Source organism: Equus asinus, chromosome 23, assembly GCF_041296235.1.
Source record: "Equus asinus isolate D_3611 breed Donkey chromosome 23, EquAss-T2T_v2, whole genome shotgun sequence".
Classification (NCBI taxonomy): domain Eukaryota; kingdom Metazoa; phylum Chordata; class Mammalia; order Perissodactyla; family Equidae; genus Equus; species Equus asinus.
Window position 1 is genome coordinate 23,258,740 of NC_091812.1, and position 17,715 is coordinate 23,276,454.

A 17,715-nucleotide genomic window follows, 5' to 3' on the forward strand; every position below is an offset into this window, starting at 1 on the left:
CACTTCTGAGTTACCAGGAAGTCAAGACTAGGAGGAGTGAGTAATTGAAGGTTTATTAATGACGGTTTTATTTGAGAAGCTAAAATAATTTCCAGATTCATTCTTCTGTTAGAATACTCTTGTGATTGGAGGTTACAAATTAAAGCTCTGCTTTTTCTCGGGGAGTCATTGGGAGATAGAATATTCCTTTCTCTTGGAACGTCCAGCATTTTCAAATCTATCTTCTCTCCCCTCACAAGCTTCATCTTACAGAAAACGCAGGTGACTTGGGTTCAGTGTTAATTAAGACTGATGATATTCACCAAGCTGTGGAGTTCATTAACCTGTGAAAGAAAGGGGGGATGTCAGCTGGCTTTGTCTCATTAAGACTTATTTGATCTATTATATTCATTGATGGAAGCCAACCACACCCAGCACCAACCCCCTTCTCCCTGCAGCTCCAGCCACTGCTTTATCATTATCTTTGTGGATAAGCTTTTGCTAATTTAATTAGGTGAAACCTATAACCCTGGCCTTTAGTAAGTTACCATGTGTATTTCCTCCCAAAAAGGCCACATGGCTCATTCTTTATATACATATTATTTACTGGTATGTTTTAGAAAATAATGGCCAATAATTTTAAGCCAAGTTTCCTAGCTGTTTAAAAATAGCACCTACGGGATTTTTAGTGTTCTTGTTTTCTTATGATCTAGCGAGTTGTTGGCAGTTTGTCTTAATATTTTTCATTTGTTATCCAGACCTTCTTGTTTTTATACATTCAACAACATTATTTTGTTCGCTTTTTTGCCAAAATAATATTTGTTTATGTGTAGAGTTTGTTAAATATTTTCTCTTCTCATTAAGCGAATGGCAGAGCCCTAATTACTGAAGCTGATTTCTCTCTCCTCCCTTCCGTGTATAATGAAGTAGTTTCTGTCCTACCGGCTCTGATGGCTTATTAACGCCCTGTGTGCCTTTACCGTTCTCTCTCCTCCCCGCCTTGCTTCCCTGTTTCCTGTGATAGTAGGGTAGAGGCAAAGTTGCTAGGACAGCACTCAACAACACAGTGGCTTAGACATGACAGGGATTGTTTCTCGCCTTCCTGAGGCCCAGTGACCCAGGCCAGCAGCGCAGCCCTGCACTTTCAGGGTTACTCCAGTGTCCCCGGCAGTGGGGAAAGAGTGGAATTTCAGTAAAGGGATGTGCTCTCCAGCAGCTGACTAGGAATTTGTTCATCACTGCCATTCCCAGTCCATTGGCAGGGACTTAGTCCTGTGGGAGATGGGCGACATGGTCTCTTGCTGTGCAGCCTTGTGCCCATGGGGAGGAGGGATACCTTTGAAAGGATTCTGGGTTAAAGAAATCATCCTGTTTTCTGCTGGTGCATTTTCTCCCTTCATGCTGTATGGTTTCCCAAGCTGGTGATACTCTTTCTCTAATGGGATTTCCTGAGTGTCTAGGAGTTAGCAACTCATCGATGACGTGGAGTCTGATGAAGCTACTTCCGTTTGCTTTGGGATGAGATGCTAGTTTGGTCCTGGAAGAGGCTTTCAAGAGCCAGTCCCACTGCTCAGGGGTTTGGAACTTGGGGGAATTGCCTAGACAGTTGAGCATTTCCCCATTTGTAAAATGGGAATGTTAAGATTGTTGTGCCGACCTCTCAGGGTCTAAGGATCAGAAGCAATATGTGAAGCAGGACTGTGAGTGGCAGCCATTCTACAAACACAGGGCTTGAGTGGAAGAAGGGTTTCTTCCCAAATTCTGAAGTTAGGGGCCACCACTCCTCCTCCTCTCTCCCAGGAGACTGGGAAGCATGGGATGGTTGAAAGCTGGGTAAGCCAAATGTTCGTATACCTCTCCCCTTGAATATGGACTACAAATGTGGGTTCAGTAAATTCAGATTCAACTAGACATTGATCACCAGGGTGTGCCAAGAGCCGTGCAAGGCAGATTCACATATAAAATGTCAGGAGATGATTGTCATTATCCTTAATTAGGTAACCAGGGCTTGGGGAAGCTGTGTCCCCATGGCCTCACAGGAGGTAGAACCAAGTTAAGGTTTTACACGAGTCCTGTCTGTGTTCTTTCAAATCTCATGGAGTGGGCTCTGGTTCTTCCTGGCTATCCACATTTCCTCTTCATTTCATTTGAAATACTTACCAATTGCACAGCTCCCTTAGGTACTCCGGGCAGCATTAATAGGTCTGCAAATAGGTTTGTGTTCACTAGTTTATGCTTAATGTATGCAAGTAATTGTTTTCCCCATTTTTGAAAATAGGTTTTGAAATAGATCTTATCTATATTTAATCTTGTTATTTTTCTGTTTGTTTATTGTGGTAACATTGGTTTATAACATATAAATTTCCGGTATACATCGTAATATATTTCTAATTCTGTGTAGATTACATCATATTCACCATCCAAAGACTAATTACAATCCATCACCACACACATGTACCTAATCCCCCCTTTTGCCCTCCTGCCTCCCCCCTTTCCCTCTGATAACCACCAATTCAATCTCTGTCTCTATGAGATTGTTTGTCATTGTTTTTATCTTCTACTTAGGAGAGAGATCATACGGTATTTGACTTTGTCCTTCTGACTTATTTCACTTACCATAATACCGTCATGGTCCATCCATGTTGTTACACATGACCGGATTTCATCATTTCTTATGGCTGAATAGTATTCCATTGTGTGTAAGTACCACATCATTATCCATTCGTCCTTGATGGGCACCTCGGTTGCCTCCAAGTCTTGGCTGTTGTGAATAATGCTGCAATGAACATAGGGGTGCCTGTATCTTTATGCATTCGTATTTTCATGTTCTTTGGATAAATACCCAGCATTGGAATAGCTGGATCATAATCTTGGCTTTGTATCACTCACAGTCTTTACTTAGACCTTGAATGTAGGTTTCTACCATGTAGCTCTTCCATGGAATTGAAGTTCACTGGGTAAAAATTGAAGTCCTAGTGAGATTGGCTTTGTAATACCTTTTTCATAACTAGATGTTTCTAGCACTTGTTTTCTAATAAGGACAAAATATTTCATCAATATGGTAATTAACATTTTTAAAGTTTCTGTTATTGGCCCGGTGATAGGGAAGTGTTTGACACAAATTAAAATCATCCTCACAGTGGCTGAAAGATGGGAGTTCTAATGGGTTAATTCTTTTAAGATTTCAAAATGGGTAAGTAGCAGCTGGCTCCAAAGCTGTAGAGCATGCAAACAGGGATTTAAAAAACTGCACTTTTGCTAATGGTGCATCCAGGTTGTGACTTTCCCAGAAGTTTTCCAACAGATCAGAGAGGAATCAAATTCTTAATTTCAGTGCACTATTTAATTCTGTCGAGAGACTGCTGGCTCAGTTGTCAGCTTGAGCTGGAGTGATGGCATTTCGAACTCTCCACTCTGCTGTGGATCCATGGATTGATTGCTTCTCAAGGACATCTTCTCTTCACTTGGCAATGAAATCCTCAGATCACCGCAGTTTCAGGCTTTCCGCAACAAGACGAAGCTTGTGTGAGGGTCACTCCTGACCCAGTGAGTTTACTCCCCAGCCTTTTGAAGCTTTTTGGCTACGTGTTTTATCCTAGCACTTAAACAGTTACATGATTTGGTCTTCATTGGGTTCATATTACTAGGGAAGTTGTTCTCAAACTTTAGTCTGCATCAGGGGCCGGCCCGGTGGCACAGCGGTTAAGTGCACACGTTCCACTTCGGCGGCCCGGGGTTCGCTGGTTCAGATCATGGGTGCGGACATGGCACCGCTTGGCAGGCCGTGCTGTGGTAGGCGTCCCACATATAAAGTAGAGGAAGATGGGCACGGATGTTATCTCAGCACCAGTCTTCCTCAGCAAAGAGACGAGGATTGGTGGCAGATGTTAGCTCAGGGCTAATCTTCCTCACACACAAAAAAAACCTTTAGTCTGCATCCGAATCACCAGGAAGACCAGTTAAAAATTCAGATTTCTGGGCCCCAGTCTCAGAGTTTTTGATGCAGGAGGTCAGGGTGGGACCCAAGAATTTGCATTTCTTTAACAAGTTCCCCGTGGATCCTGAGCCTGCTGATCTGAAGACCACACTTGAAAACTGCTAATCAAGAGCGATCACCTCTACAGTAGGGCTGCCAATGTGTTCAGAAACTTGTAGAGTATGTTTGTATTCTCTTAAAAAGGGAACAGTCCCACATTTTAGGCTTTGGGGCTGAGGATTAACAATAAAGTGACAATATAGTGCGAGGCAAACTGTTTTGAAGTTGTTCTTGCGTTAGTTTCTGTTTGTAAAACTAACTCGGAGTTGAATATTATAGTAGGTCTAAACCAAAACTGAGTTCTTAAAGTTGCTTTTTTCTGTAGCCATAACTAAAGTGAATTACGTGCGTCTTCTAAGGCTTTGAAAACTTAGCATAGTGACCTAATGTAGAAGCCTCAAGAATGTACACAGCGTTTAATTGGAGTAGTGATGCATAATTAAAAGCTAGAAGTCATTCTTTGAAAATTGGAATCTTTACTGTGTGTAGAATAATAGGATGCTGACTTTATAGAATGTTTTGATTCTTCAGATTATCACATTCGGTCAATCAGCCAGCATTTATTGAGGATGTGACCTCAGCACGTGGCAAGGTGGCCACTGGGCTGGTGACTAAGGTGAAATTATTCCGGTGAGATGGGACTGAGGAAGAACCTGCTGATGGTGATGAGGGGGCTGTGAGTGGGGCACTGCCCTAAGGAAACGGGCAGTAAGGGATGGGCAGGCAGCTCTCAGCAATCTTGGATGTGAATTACTAAATTGACATTAGGTGGCTAGGACAACCAATGGTGCCGTCCCAGCAGGCCTTCGGAAGAACTGTTGTGTGCCAGGCACTGGGCCAAAGGCTTCCAGATGTTCTCTCATGATAATTTTTTTTAATTCATAAAAGCATCATGCACCTCTGATTTTCCATTTGGAAAATATGGCAAAGTACAAAGAAAATAAAAACCAATCATTGTACCACCTCGAAATAATATATTATCATTTTTATGCCAATTATGTCAAATAGAATACAGGTGATTAATAATAGTGAGCAATTGTTCACTGTTTACTATGTGCCGAGGACAGTTGAGCATTTGTGTTACCTCACTGAATCTTCACAACAGCCCAGTGAGCTGGTTACTAGTTTCACACACATTTAACAGATGAGAAAACTGAGGCACAGAGGTTCAATAACTAGCTTGAGATCACACTAATTGGTGGAGTCAGATTTAACCCAGCATGTCAGGCTCCAACACCCGTTGTCTCAATTCTACCATTCTACCTCCTTGTCCATGTAGTTTGAGAAGCTGCTTTTCTCTTTTTTGTTTTCAGCTTGAGGTACAATTGACAAATATAAGATGTTTAAAGTGTCCAGCATGATGATTTGATACACGTATACATTGTGAAAGAATTCCGCCCCTGGGATTAATTAGCAGGTGCATCACCTCACATGTTTACATTTTTTCTTTTTTTGGTGAGAACACAGTTCTGCTCTCTTAGAGAACTTCAGTTATACAATAAAGTATTATTCTCAGACCTTATTCATCTTATAGCCGTAAGCTTGTACCCTTTTATCAGCCTCTGCCTGTTTCCCCGACCCCCCCCCCCCCCCAAGCCCTGGCAATCACTATTCTACTCTGTTTCTGAGTTTAAATTTTTTTAAAAAACCGCATGTTAGTGATACAATGTAGTATTTGTCTTTCTCTTCCTGGCTTATTTCATTTAGCATAATGCCCTCCAGGTTACTCCATGTTGTTGCAAATGGCAGGATTTCCTTCTTTTTAAAGGCTGAATAATATTCCATTATATATATACTCCATTGTATTATATATATATATATATATATATATACACGCACACACACTCATGTGCTGCATAACAACATTTTGGTCAAAAATGGCCCACCTGCACTACATGGTCCCATAAGATTACTACCACATAGGCTGAGTGTGTAGTAGGCTATAGCATTTAGGTTTGTGTAAATACACTCTATAATGTTCGCACAACAACAAAATCACCTAACTGCATTTCTCAGAACGTATCCCCATCATTAAGAGAGGCATGACTGTATATATAAATATATATATAGACACATATATATATCACATTTCCTTTATTCATTCATTTGTTGATGGACACTTTGGCTGTTTGCATACCTTGGCTATTGTGAATAATACTGCCATGAACGTGGGAGCGGAAACATTTGACATAATGATTTTGTTTCCTTTGGATACACACCCAGGAGTGGTATTGCTGGATCATATGGTAGTTCTATTTTTAATTTCTTGAGAAATGTGCATAGTGTTCTCCATAGTGGCTGCGCCAGTTTACCTTCTCACCAACAAGGCACAAGTGTTCCCTTTTCTCCACATCCTTGCGAGCATTTGTTATCTCTTGTCTTTTCGGTAATAGACATCCTAACAGGTGAGAGGCGATATCCTCTTGTGTCTTCATTTACATTTCCATGACGGTTAGTGATGTTGAGCACCTTTTCATGTACCTGTTGGCCATTTGTATGTCTTCTTTGGAAAAATGTCTATTCAGATCCTTTGCCCATTTTAAAATTGGGTTATTTGGTTTTTTTGCTATTGAGTTGACTTTATTTTTCTTTATTATTAAAATTTATTCATAAACAATTTACAGTGAGTTTACTATAATTTCCCATTTCTCATTTGTTAAGTATGTAGGCTATTTTGAACATTGAGATATTATAATCCTTGTAAACAAAATGCTCATATATCATTTTTTCTCCTTATTTCTGCTCCTTTCCTTAGAATTAATCCCAAGAAATGGAATTACTGCATCAAAAGATAGAGTGGTGTTTCAGATCTTTGATACATACTGCCAAATTGCTTTCCAGAAATATTCGGTTCATTTATACTACCCTCAGCAAAGCACACCAATGCCAGCTCAATGCTAGCATGTCTCAGGTCAACCACACTGTTGTTTCTCTAAAAATATTTGCTAATGATAGGCAAGAAATGATATCTCATTTTCCCACTTAGTTTTGCTCTAGCTTAGATTCAGTCTTTGACAGGACCCTGAGGAGCTCAGTTCATTGATCATCCTATCTCCATGCTTAAGATGTCTGTCCTGTTCACAATTCTTAGAAAATCTTTCATGGACCCTTGATGGACCCTTTTAGATACTTAAACTGGATGTCTAATTTTTTCAAGATAGGTTTCTGTTGCATAAACTTGTGGGTTTTATTTTCAGTATTAAGAATCTATAGTTTTCAGAAATTGTGTGTTAATTATTTTGCATCCTTATACATTGCTTGCCTCAGAGAGGTAATTTAGAAACCCCAATGATGGTAAACCTTAGTAATGAGTTAAAAGTAGGCTGTAACAGACTTCTATATTATTTTTGTTGTTTAAAATAAAAGGTTCTTCTGTAGTTGCATGAGTAATATCCTACTTGAAATGAGAATACAGACTGGAAGGAGCCCACGGGGCACTGTGGTGCGCTGGAAGGATGCTGCGTGGAATCAACTCCAGATCAGGCACAGACCCTGGGTGAGGTACATATTTATCAATTGTGTATGCCTTGGGCAAGTTCCTTAGCCCCTCTCAGGATCATTTTTCAACTGCAAAATTGGAATAAAAATACCTACCTCACAGGCCTGTTGAGGGATTAAACGAGATGCCATTTTTTGAGAATTTAACAAATTTGAGAATTCTTAAACAAATTTTAAGAGTTTTTATCAATTTCTTGAGACTTTAATAATTTTGGGAAGTTAACACGGTGCTGCTCACACTTTTCTTTGAGAAGTTGCTACTTTAGGCCCATTTGGCTGACCACTGAACTTCCCAGCTGCTTGTTACTTGTGAATGCCTTGGGCAAGGAGTAGATGGTCTCAGGGTGGGCTTTCATGAAAGCTTGCACATCAGTAACTGGCACTGTCAGCGACTCCAGTTTAGTCTGTTCAAGCACATCTGTGGATCTTGTGAAGTCAGGCCTCTGCGTCCAGGACCCTCTGAACTGACATCTTTTCCTCGAAATAACCAAACTCAAGTGTCACCTTCTCAAAAGGCAGTTTCTAAAGAAACTGGGAATTGCTTGCAGCATGCCCAGATTGTAGGGGTGCTGCAGACTTGCTTCAGTCCTGACACCATCCACTGACAACTGGTGTTTGTCCACTTTGCATAGCAACTCTCAGGATCTGGAAAAAGATGTGGGCGGTGTCGGTAAATGGATTTTAACTTAATAGGTTAGGTTGGGAGGGTACTCTTCATTTCTTAGAACACTGATCATTCAGACCATTCTCTCTAGGAGGAAAATGTGTGTTTCAGTATCTCTTAGAGTTTGGGTGGCATATATCTTTTGCAATTTTAAAGGCTATACTACGCGTTTCACTCAAAAGGAGTGAGCTATGAAGCTTGCACAGTTTCTGCCTGTTCTATTAACTGTCAAGGTGCTAGCAGTTCTTTGATGCACATGTCCATTGCCCTTGCTGTGAGCACAGCATGGTACTTCTTGATTTTCCTCACTCTACATCTAGTTAGAGAAGAAACTGGTGTAATGACCAACTTTACTGTATGCTACCAAAATAGATGCAGTAAGCAACAGCCAACATGCAAAGTCACTTGCAAAAGTGAGGCAGGAAGGGTCCAAAAATCAAATTACTGTCTTATTTTTTATATATATCATTGAAGGAAGGGCCTACAAAGCAAAAAAAAAAAAAAAAAAAAAAAACCCCAAATCTCCATTCTAATATTTCTATTTTTGGAGTATTTCCGTTGTCTCTTTCTCCATGTATTCATATGTAAGCACAGCACGCATTCCATTTTGCATTCTGCCTTTCTCATTAAGCTCTCACAAGTCCTTTTTGTCCCCATATTTTTGCATAGTCTTCAGTTCTTTCTATTGCCTCCATCAAATGATAGACCATCATTTATTAGACTACTTCTGCAATGTTGTATTATTTTTACCATATTTTAACTAATGACTACTATTACATTAAGCATATTTATATAGAGAACTTTTTTCTTCTTCTAAACTATTTCCTTGGAATAATCTCACAAATGGGATTGCTAGATCACAGTGTGTGAATGTATTACAAGCCTATTTTTCATTTCTGTAGTTGGCTTTGTTTGCATAAAAGTAAAATCTGTTACCTCCACCCAACACAGGCATCTCAGTCAAGAGTTCTATTTTTACCAAGCATTTCGGGTGTAATGTTTCCTGGGAATGTTTTATATGGCAAAATTAAAGAAAGGAACACAGTGTTTCCTTTTCCATAATACAAACCATCAGCACTCAAGCAAGGTCTATGTGCCAAAACCTATGCCCTTGTGGTTTTCTTTCTGATATTGTATGAAGTGACCCATATTCTACTTCTGCATAGATGACAGTTGATGAGAAAGACAAAGCTCTTGTTCTTTGGGCGAGTGATTCATTGGTTGATTGCCGAGAGTTTTCCACATGGGAGCAAATTCCCTCTGTGGTTTCCAGAGTTTGAAGAGACGTTAGTTTGCTTTTCAATTTACATGGCCATTCTACTGCATCCACTGCACGGCACTCTGCAGTTGTCACAGACCCGATACATAACTCCACATCTGGAGTGTAAAGTGCAACCATTCTTAATAGTTTAGTTTAATGGCCACTCTTTTCTTTCCTCTATGGTTTCTTGTCTATTATTATTTTTTTAAGTAGACAGCCATTTTAGAGCCACCACCTTCTCCATTTAACATACACTCTGCAGTGAAAATCCTTTTAAAAACAACTATACTCCCTTAGAAAGCAAATCACTCAGTATGAGAAAACATTGATCTATGGGAAAAAATGACCCAATGAGCCCTTGTCTGGAATGTTCCCTTCTCTTTTTTTCCCCTCTAAGAAAAGTGAGTGTGATGTATAAGGAAATGAATGAGCAGGTGGTCTGAGCCACAGCGAGAGGAACTGTGTAGACCAGCAGATTAGGTTTTTACCTCATGTGATGGCAGTTTTTAAGGTGCCTGGCAGACCATCACCACCTCTATATTTGTTTTACTTGAACGACTAGATTTTGGATTAAAGAAAACCTTGTATTTTTTTTAAAAAAACGTTATGAAGTTTCAGGTCACTTCCAATTCCTTTTCTTCCTTACACTCCTTCAGTGGATCCCAGGAATTGTAGTCTTGCTGACTCTCCCCTTCGGTGCTGTCTTCTGGGATCAGCAAAGTAAGAGTTTCTGCGTTCAGCTCTTGGGGGGCGGCATCCCTGATTCCGTTACCAGGGAAACCAGTTTTAGATGGGTGCAAAGAAGGTAAAAGTTTCAAACATCTTATTTGAAATAATGAAATAAGAATGCAACCCATAAACCCTCTCCCCCCACCTATCTAATGTCAATTTCCATGGAAACAGGATCAGAAAGGCCGCTGACAGCCAGCAACTGACAGTAAACTCACGTGTCTCTCTAGGTGGCAGGCATCCTTTTGATATCCGCAAATGCCAATTTGGACAATCCAGTGACATGTCATCAGGCTGGAAAAACTCCTTTATTTGAACAGTGAATAAAATAGAATCCACCCAGGCAAGATGTCTGTCCTTCTAACGTTTTATCAAACAAATAATTCAGGAATATGGTCCAGGTGATTACTATTGCTTTCCATGATAGCCACTTTGTCAATGAGCAAACCTCCTTGTCAACCATGTTTGTCTGATTTCTAGACTAATACTTAGCAGCAAGAGGACCATCTCCTCTGGGCTGTGACTTATTGTATCAGATATTGTGACATGTGGAATATGTGGACTTTCTGTACCTTCAGTATATAGAATGTAAATGTCAGTCTTGTTTTTAATCTCTGCAGTAGTGGCCTAAACATTTGGTCACATTGTCTACTAATTTAAACCCATTTTAGATGTTTTGCTTTCCAGATGTGGACTCTCAGGATGAAATAGTTGGGAATCTTAATGTACACATCTAAAAAAAAAAAAAAACTCTAGATAGTCCTTAGCATCTTTGGAGCTGAATCCCTCACAATTAAGTGAGATACTGTTAAAAAATGTGTCATCATGGCCATAATTCTATTGGACATTTCCACACGGGATGGTTATTCCTCAGTAACATGAAAAAATTAGTAGCAGAAGGGACTCTAAAAGGAACAGAGTTCTTCAAAGGGGTTTTAACTCTTACCATTGCTGCATAGAGATGCTGGATCACTCACATTATGAATTTTTGCCTTTCCAGTTGGCGTTTGTTAAAATAAAAATACAATTCAGGGCCAGCCCCAGTGGGCTAGTGGTTACGTTCAGCACACTCTGCTTTGGCAGCCTGGGTTCAGATCCTGGCTGTGGACCTATACCACTCACCTGTTAGTGGCCATGCTATGGTGGTGGCTCACATAAAAAAGAGAAAAAAAAGAGTAAGATTGGCAATGGATGTTAGCTCAGGGTGAATCTTCTTTAGCAATAAATAAATAAAACCACAATTCAGCATGCCATCTACTTTGGGCTCCTTTACTAACATTAGACTTCAATGATTTAGATTAAATCGACTATACATGTCCACTGTTTGAGTTTTAAACCTCAATGGATTCTTTACACTTAGTAAATATCAGCTGCTACCTATGAATGGTGGTACGAAATATATAAATTCTTAAATTTTTTCAGCACAAACATGCCTATATGATAAAACACAGCTGTAAAGCAAAACCCATGTCTGAGGAGCTCAGCCCCACGTCCTCACTGCCCTTGTCAGCCACGTTCCTCTTAGCATCCACAGCCAAGGGAAGCTTTCCCGTTAGCCACAACTCAACACATTTTCTGAGGGCGAGGTGATGAAGAGTTGGTTGGTTGAATGACTCACACAAGAAAAGTGTTGAAATGGATTTTGGTGCTGGCCTTTCTCCCCATTCCTGGAGGCAGAGAAACATTAAGATAAATCACTACTTGGCTAATATTTCCACAAGCCAAAAAACATTAAACCTACCACTTTCCCTGCTCCTCCTTCTCTTCTCTGTCCTTAAGTTGTGCAATGGACAAGGCTGACATCCCACCTGGGCTTGACTGAAGTCCTTGATGTGCATATTATTTCTTTGATTTAGGTCGGGAGATGCAGAAATGTGTATAAAAAAGCTTTGATTTGATTTGAACAGAAATTTAATTGTATGTAGTGTTTGCTTCCTTATGTTGGCAATTGACAGCTGTTCGAAAGCAGGTTATTAAATGGCTTGCCTTGCATAATTGTGAGAACTTTTGGAATAGCTTCTTGGCACAGTCACAAAAATATCAGTGACCATCCTGTTAGAATGGGAAATTTTTCTGCCAGCATTTCCATAGACTATTTCACAAGATTCTCTTGTCATCATTGTCTATATTCTGAGCTACTCTTGTTTATGGTTATTTCAATTTTAGGAATTACAATTCTATGGTTTGCCAGTAATTGAAATCTTGTAAGTCATTCAAATCAACATTTCAATGATTCTAGAACGTGATGAAAGTCATAGAAAAAATAAATGCCAGTCAAATAAAACTGGAGTTGACAAAACACATTGGAGAAACCCTAAAGTCAGGGCTGAATTACACTTATTTTTTAAACTTTAAATAGAAAGCAACCACAGGGACATGTAGTCATGGCTAAGCGACACTGACTGGTGCACTTTTTATTGAATCATAATGTTGTTTTAATCACCAGTAGAATCCCAGAGCAAATGCATATCCACATCACACTCCATAACGAGGAAGGCACTCGAGCCTGAATAGACAGTCTTGTCTGTTTTCCATCCAGCACTCAGTGGAATGAATCATGTCCTACCTAAAAGCACTAGACTTGACTTTTTAAAATGCAGAGTATCAGAAGTGAATATAAAGATATGGACAGGCCCCAAACACCAAATTTGCTCAGCCTGACAAAACAGACAATAACGTGCTTTTAAAATGTGTGGAAGGTACCAGGACACTTCAGTTGTATAAAAAGCTATTACTTCATTCAACAGACATTTACTATGTGCAGGTAACTGTGGTAGACGCTATTTGAAGGACATAATAGTAATACTATGTTAACATTTATTGAGTACTTACTGTATGTCACGTACTTTACTAAGTACTCCACTTGCCCACTTGCCATATTTTGTTTAAAAATAATAATTAGACTAGGTTTCTGCCCTGAAGGAGCTGGGTCCAGGACTGAGACTAGGGTGCAATAAGGAAGCCACAGTTCTTGGGCTCAAAGTTTAAGGCAATGCCAAAAACTCAGTGATCAAGATAAATAATGTTTTACTGCAATATTTCAAATATAAAAATTAGTGCAAAAATCTGTGAGGATATGGAGCAACAGGGACTCTTATTTATTGCTGCTGGGAATGCAAAATGGTGCAGCTACTTTGGAAGAGAGTTAGGCAGCTTCTTACAAAACTAAACATACTCTTTTACCATTCGCTCCAGTAATTGCGCTCCTCGATATTCACCCAAAGGAGTTGAAGATTTATGTCCACACAAAAACCTGCACATGGATGTTTGTAGAAGCTTTATTCATAATTGTCAACATTTGGAAGCAACCAATTGTCCTTCAGGAGGTGAATGGATGTGGTGGTTAATTTTATGTCAACTTGACTGGGCCCAAGGTGCCCAGATATTTGGTCAAACGTTATACTGATGTGTTTGTGAGGGTGTTTCTGGATGAGATTAATTTTAAATTGGTGGACTGAGTAAAGCAGATTGTCCTTCCCAATGTGGGTGGGCCTCATTCAATAGCTGAAGGCCTGAATAAAACGAAAAGACTGAGTAAGAGAGAACTCGCTCTCTCCGCGCGACTGTCTTCCAGCTAGGACAGTGTTCTTCTGTCCAGACTCTGACTTGTTCTGGAACTACATCACTGGTTCTTCTGGGTCTCCAGCCTGCTGACTGCAGCTCTTGGGGCTTCTCAGTCTCCATTACCACAAGAGCCAATTCCATATAATAAATCTCTTTCTCTGTCTCTATAAATACTGCATAATATGTATATGTATATTGGTTCTGTTGCCTTGGAGAATTCAGACCAGTATAGTGGATAAATAAACTATGCTGCATCCAGACAAAGGAACACTCAGCACTAAAAAAAAATGAGCTGTCAAGCCATGAAAAGTCATGGAGGAACCTTAAATGCATATTACGAAGTGAAAGAAGCCAGTCTAAAAAGACTACACACTGTATGATCCCAACCATATGATATTTGGAACAGGCAAAACTATGGAGATAGTAAAAAGGTCAGTGGTTCCTGGGGGGAGGGGGGATGGAGGGGTGAATCTACACAGCGCAGAGGATTTTTCAGGCAGGGAAAGAAACTATTCTATCTGAAACTGAAATGGTGGATATGTGTCATTATACACTTGTTAAAATTCATGGAATGTGCATCACTAAGAATGAACCCTAATGTAAGCTATAGACTTTGGGTGATAACGATGTGTCAGTGTAGGTTCATCAATTGCAACCAATGTACCACTCGGGTGCAGGATGTCACAATGGGGAGACTGCTTGTGTTGGGGCAGGCAGCGCATGGGAACTCTCTGTACCTTCCATTCAACTTTGCTGTGAACTGAAAACTGTCCTAAAAAATAAAATCTATTTAAAAAAAAACTTATGATGAACACAATAAGAATATTTTAAATAAAGGCATAGCCAACCCTGCACTTGCATAACGCTGTCTCCCTCGCCTCGCCCCGATCTTGGTCCTGTTGGATCCTGCCTTTACTTAAAATTTTGATTCTGTGTTCATCATGGATTTTTGTATCAATTTGTTTTCTTTTTAAATATTGCTTTAAAATATTATTTATGTTGATTACAGAGTTTTCTGGCACCCCCTTAAAGTTGGTGCTCACGGTGAGTGCCTCTCTCACCTCACCCTAGTTCCAGCCCTGAGTATGGCACACGCCACACGCACAGCTAATTATAAAATAAGGTAACAAACTATGCATTCCATTAAGGTAATTGTTAGTGTCTCCAAAGAGAGGTATGAAAGATGTTCCACTGGAGGCATGGGAAGAAAATATTAACACTTCAATTTATTTATGTAAGTTTATTTGTAATCTAAAGTAATAAAATAAAGCTTATTGATATTTAAAAGCAGATTTAATGATAGAACCCCTACTCGGGCCACATGTCAGCAGGCCACCTGTCCCATTCACTTCACCAGGCGCCTCAAGGAATGGCCGGGGCAGTGGAGGGGGAGGACAGTGCTGTCCTAATATCAGACTGTGATGTGTTGCAGATGCCATGTGCAGGTGAAGTCGATTTCTGTATTAACGTATCTAATTGTAAGCAACTAACACTCATCAATTGTACAGATGATCTGAAAACTTTCCAGCAGTGGAGGTGGAGGTTGAAAATAATTCTAATGATGCAAACATCAGCAACCGAAAATGCCAGCCCTGACCCTTTTCCTGCTTGGAATATTTGGAACTCTTCATCAGATAAATTACGAGGTGAAAAACAAAAAAAAAGGGGGGGGCGGTGGTTTTCATTAGCTCTACCAAGAAATTTATCCAGAAGGAAAATTCAAGATGATCAAGAAGACTATTTGAAAAAGGGGGTTTCTATCTGCTCTGGTTAAAGATGCATGTCGACCTAATGTGTAGGATTCTTTGTTAAATGATTAGCAGTGGGGGGATTTCTTTGTCTCCTCTCCCCACTCACTACCAGATGGGGGGTAGATCAGTATAATAATGGCCCCTGGGGATTACTCCTCCCTGTGGCCATGCCCCTTTGCAATGTGCTGTTGCTGCTAGTCGCATCAAGAGTCACAGTCTATTTTCCTGCCTCCTTGAACTTGAGCTGGCCCTGTGACTCCCTTTGACCAATAGCACATGGCAGAAGTGACATTAAGCTAGTTTCTCTAGAGGCCTTTTAGCATGCACTCGTACACTCTCTGAAGCCCGAGATCATCGCCTGTGAGGTCCAGTCTAGCCTCCTGGGGAGTCAGTGCTCACATGGAGGATAAGGAGGTGCACCCGTGACAGCCAGCACCAACAGCCAGACGTGTGATTGAAGACATGCCTGGTCAACCCTTCAGGCAACTGTACCTGCAGGAGACCAGCAGAACAATGACTCAGGCCACCAACCAACATGATGAAAATTAATAAACCCTTGCTTCAAGCCACTAAGTTTGGGTGGGTCATCACACAGCTACTGAACAGGTGGTCTGTTAAATATGGAAGCTGATCTCAGACAGAATATACCTACTTTTGCAAAAAAAAAAAAAAAGGTTCAAAAACATCATACAACCTTTCCTCTCAGCTTCATGCAGCCCCTGTTCTCCAGCTTTGTGGGCATTCTGAAGGGAACCCTCTGTGGAAGGATCAAGTCTTCTAGTCGGATCAGGCAATAGGTGCGATCAGGGCCATGTGGAGCTGGGGAATGCTCTGAAGTTGCTGGGCTGCAGGCCTCCCGGGAGTTTATTGTTTTTTCCTGCAGGATGGTGGTACATGCATAATCATTCTAGCCTACCGGATAGCTTGAAAAACATGTATTTTCCCAATGAAAAATGTAACGCTAACATGCCTATGCTAATTAAGAGACCCTTGGTGCTGATTTAGATAATATTGGAAGCATTTGCAGAATCTGGAATATGGACTCCTGATTAGGGTCCTTTGTTTCCTAATTAACTGCCCTGGAGTAGGGATGCCTGAGCAGGGTTCCTGCTAACCCACAGCATCCAGAGATTGACGTTAACCTACATGCACGTGTGGATCCCTGATTCTGTTGAAGCCTCTTCCCTCGCCCCCTTCTCTAGGCAGCAACCTCTAACCTAAGTATATCACTTACCTAGACATGGCTGCTGAGCTCAAAGGGGATGGAACTCTCCAAGGGAGAAGGGCAGGGCTGACGATGGAGGCGGGAGGATGCCCAGAGGCCTATCTAGGAGGCATCAGGAAGAAAGCAAGAAGGCCTGCTCTGACTTTTGACTCCCACTCAGTGTTTTAAATCAGCATTTCCCAGCCTTCTTCGTGTCATGGCACATATGGAAAAGGAAAATATTCATAGGAGAAAATGCTGAGTATCCAACCACTGAGGAGACTAGTCGGTTCCCCAGTGTGCCCCGAGGTAACTACGGGAGGTTCTGGCTATTTGTTAAAAAAAAAAAAGTGCTCTTCTTATGGCGTATATATGTAATTAAAGTACATAAAAGTTGACTACTTCAATATTCTGTAGGAAAATTTTCTCTACCCCACCAGACCCCTGGAGACACCCTAGGCCGGGCACAGCCAGGGCTGAGTGTCTGCACCCAGCCACATTTAGTCACAAAAACTCAGTAGGAATATACAGAAGAGTGTGAGAAAGGAGACAAGCTAAATCAGTGCGAATTTGAAATTGCTTATTGTAAACAAAGATGGCTCTATTACTTCCGTAAGCTCTACAAATTAGACACTGAAATCGAAATAGCTACTCATAGGTTAAACAAGAGCTAACAGAAGAACAATTCCCAATTAAGTCAGGAGCAAAAATGTCCCATTTGCCAAATTAGCTGTCTTAAATTCATTGGGTCTAAATAAAATTTAGCTGCAGGGTAAGAATGGGAACTGCATGTATTGACTGACTTCCATGTTCCAGAGACTTCTATATCTTGCCTCATTCCCTTCAGCATACTTCAGTCCACATAGGCTCTCCTATCTCCCATCTTGAAACCAAAACCCTAAACCCCAAATCCAAAGCCCAAAATCAAAACAAAAGATTTCTGTAACTCCATGCCCCTGAGCTACTGCCCTATTTGTCTTCTCCTTGTCACATCACTGCTTTCCAGAATAATTTCTATACCAGTTGCCT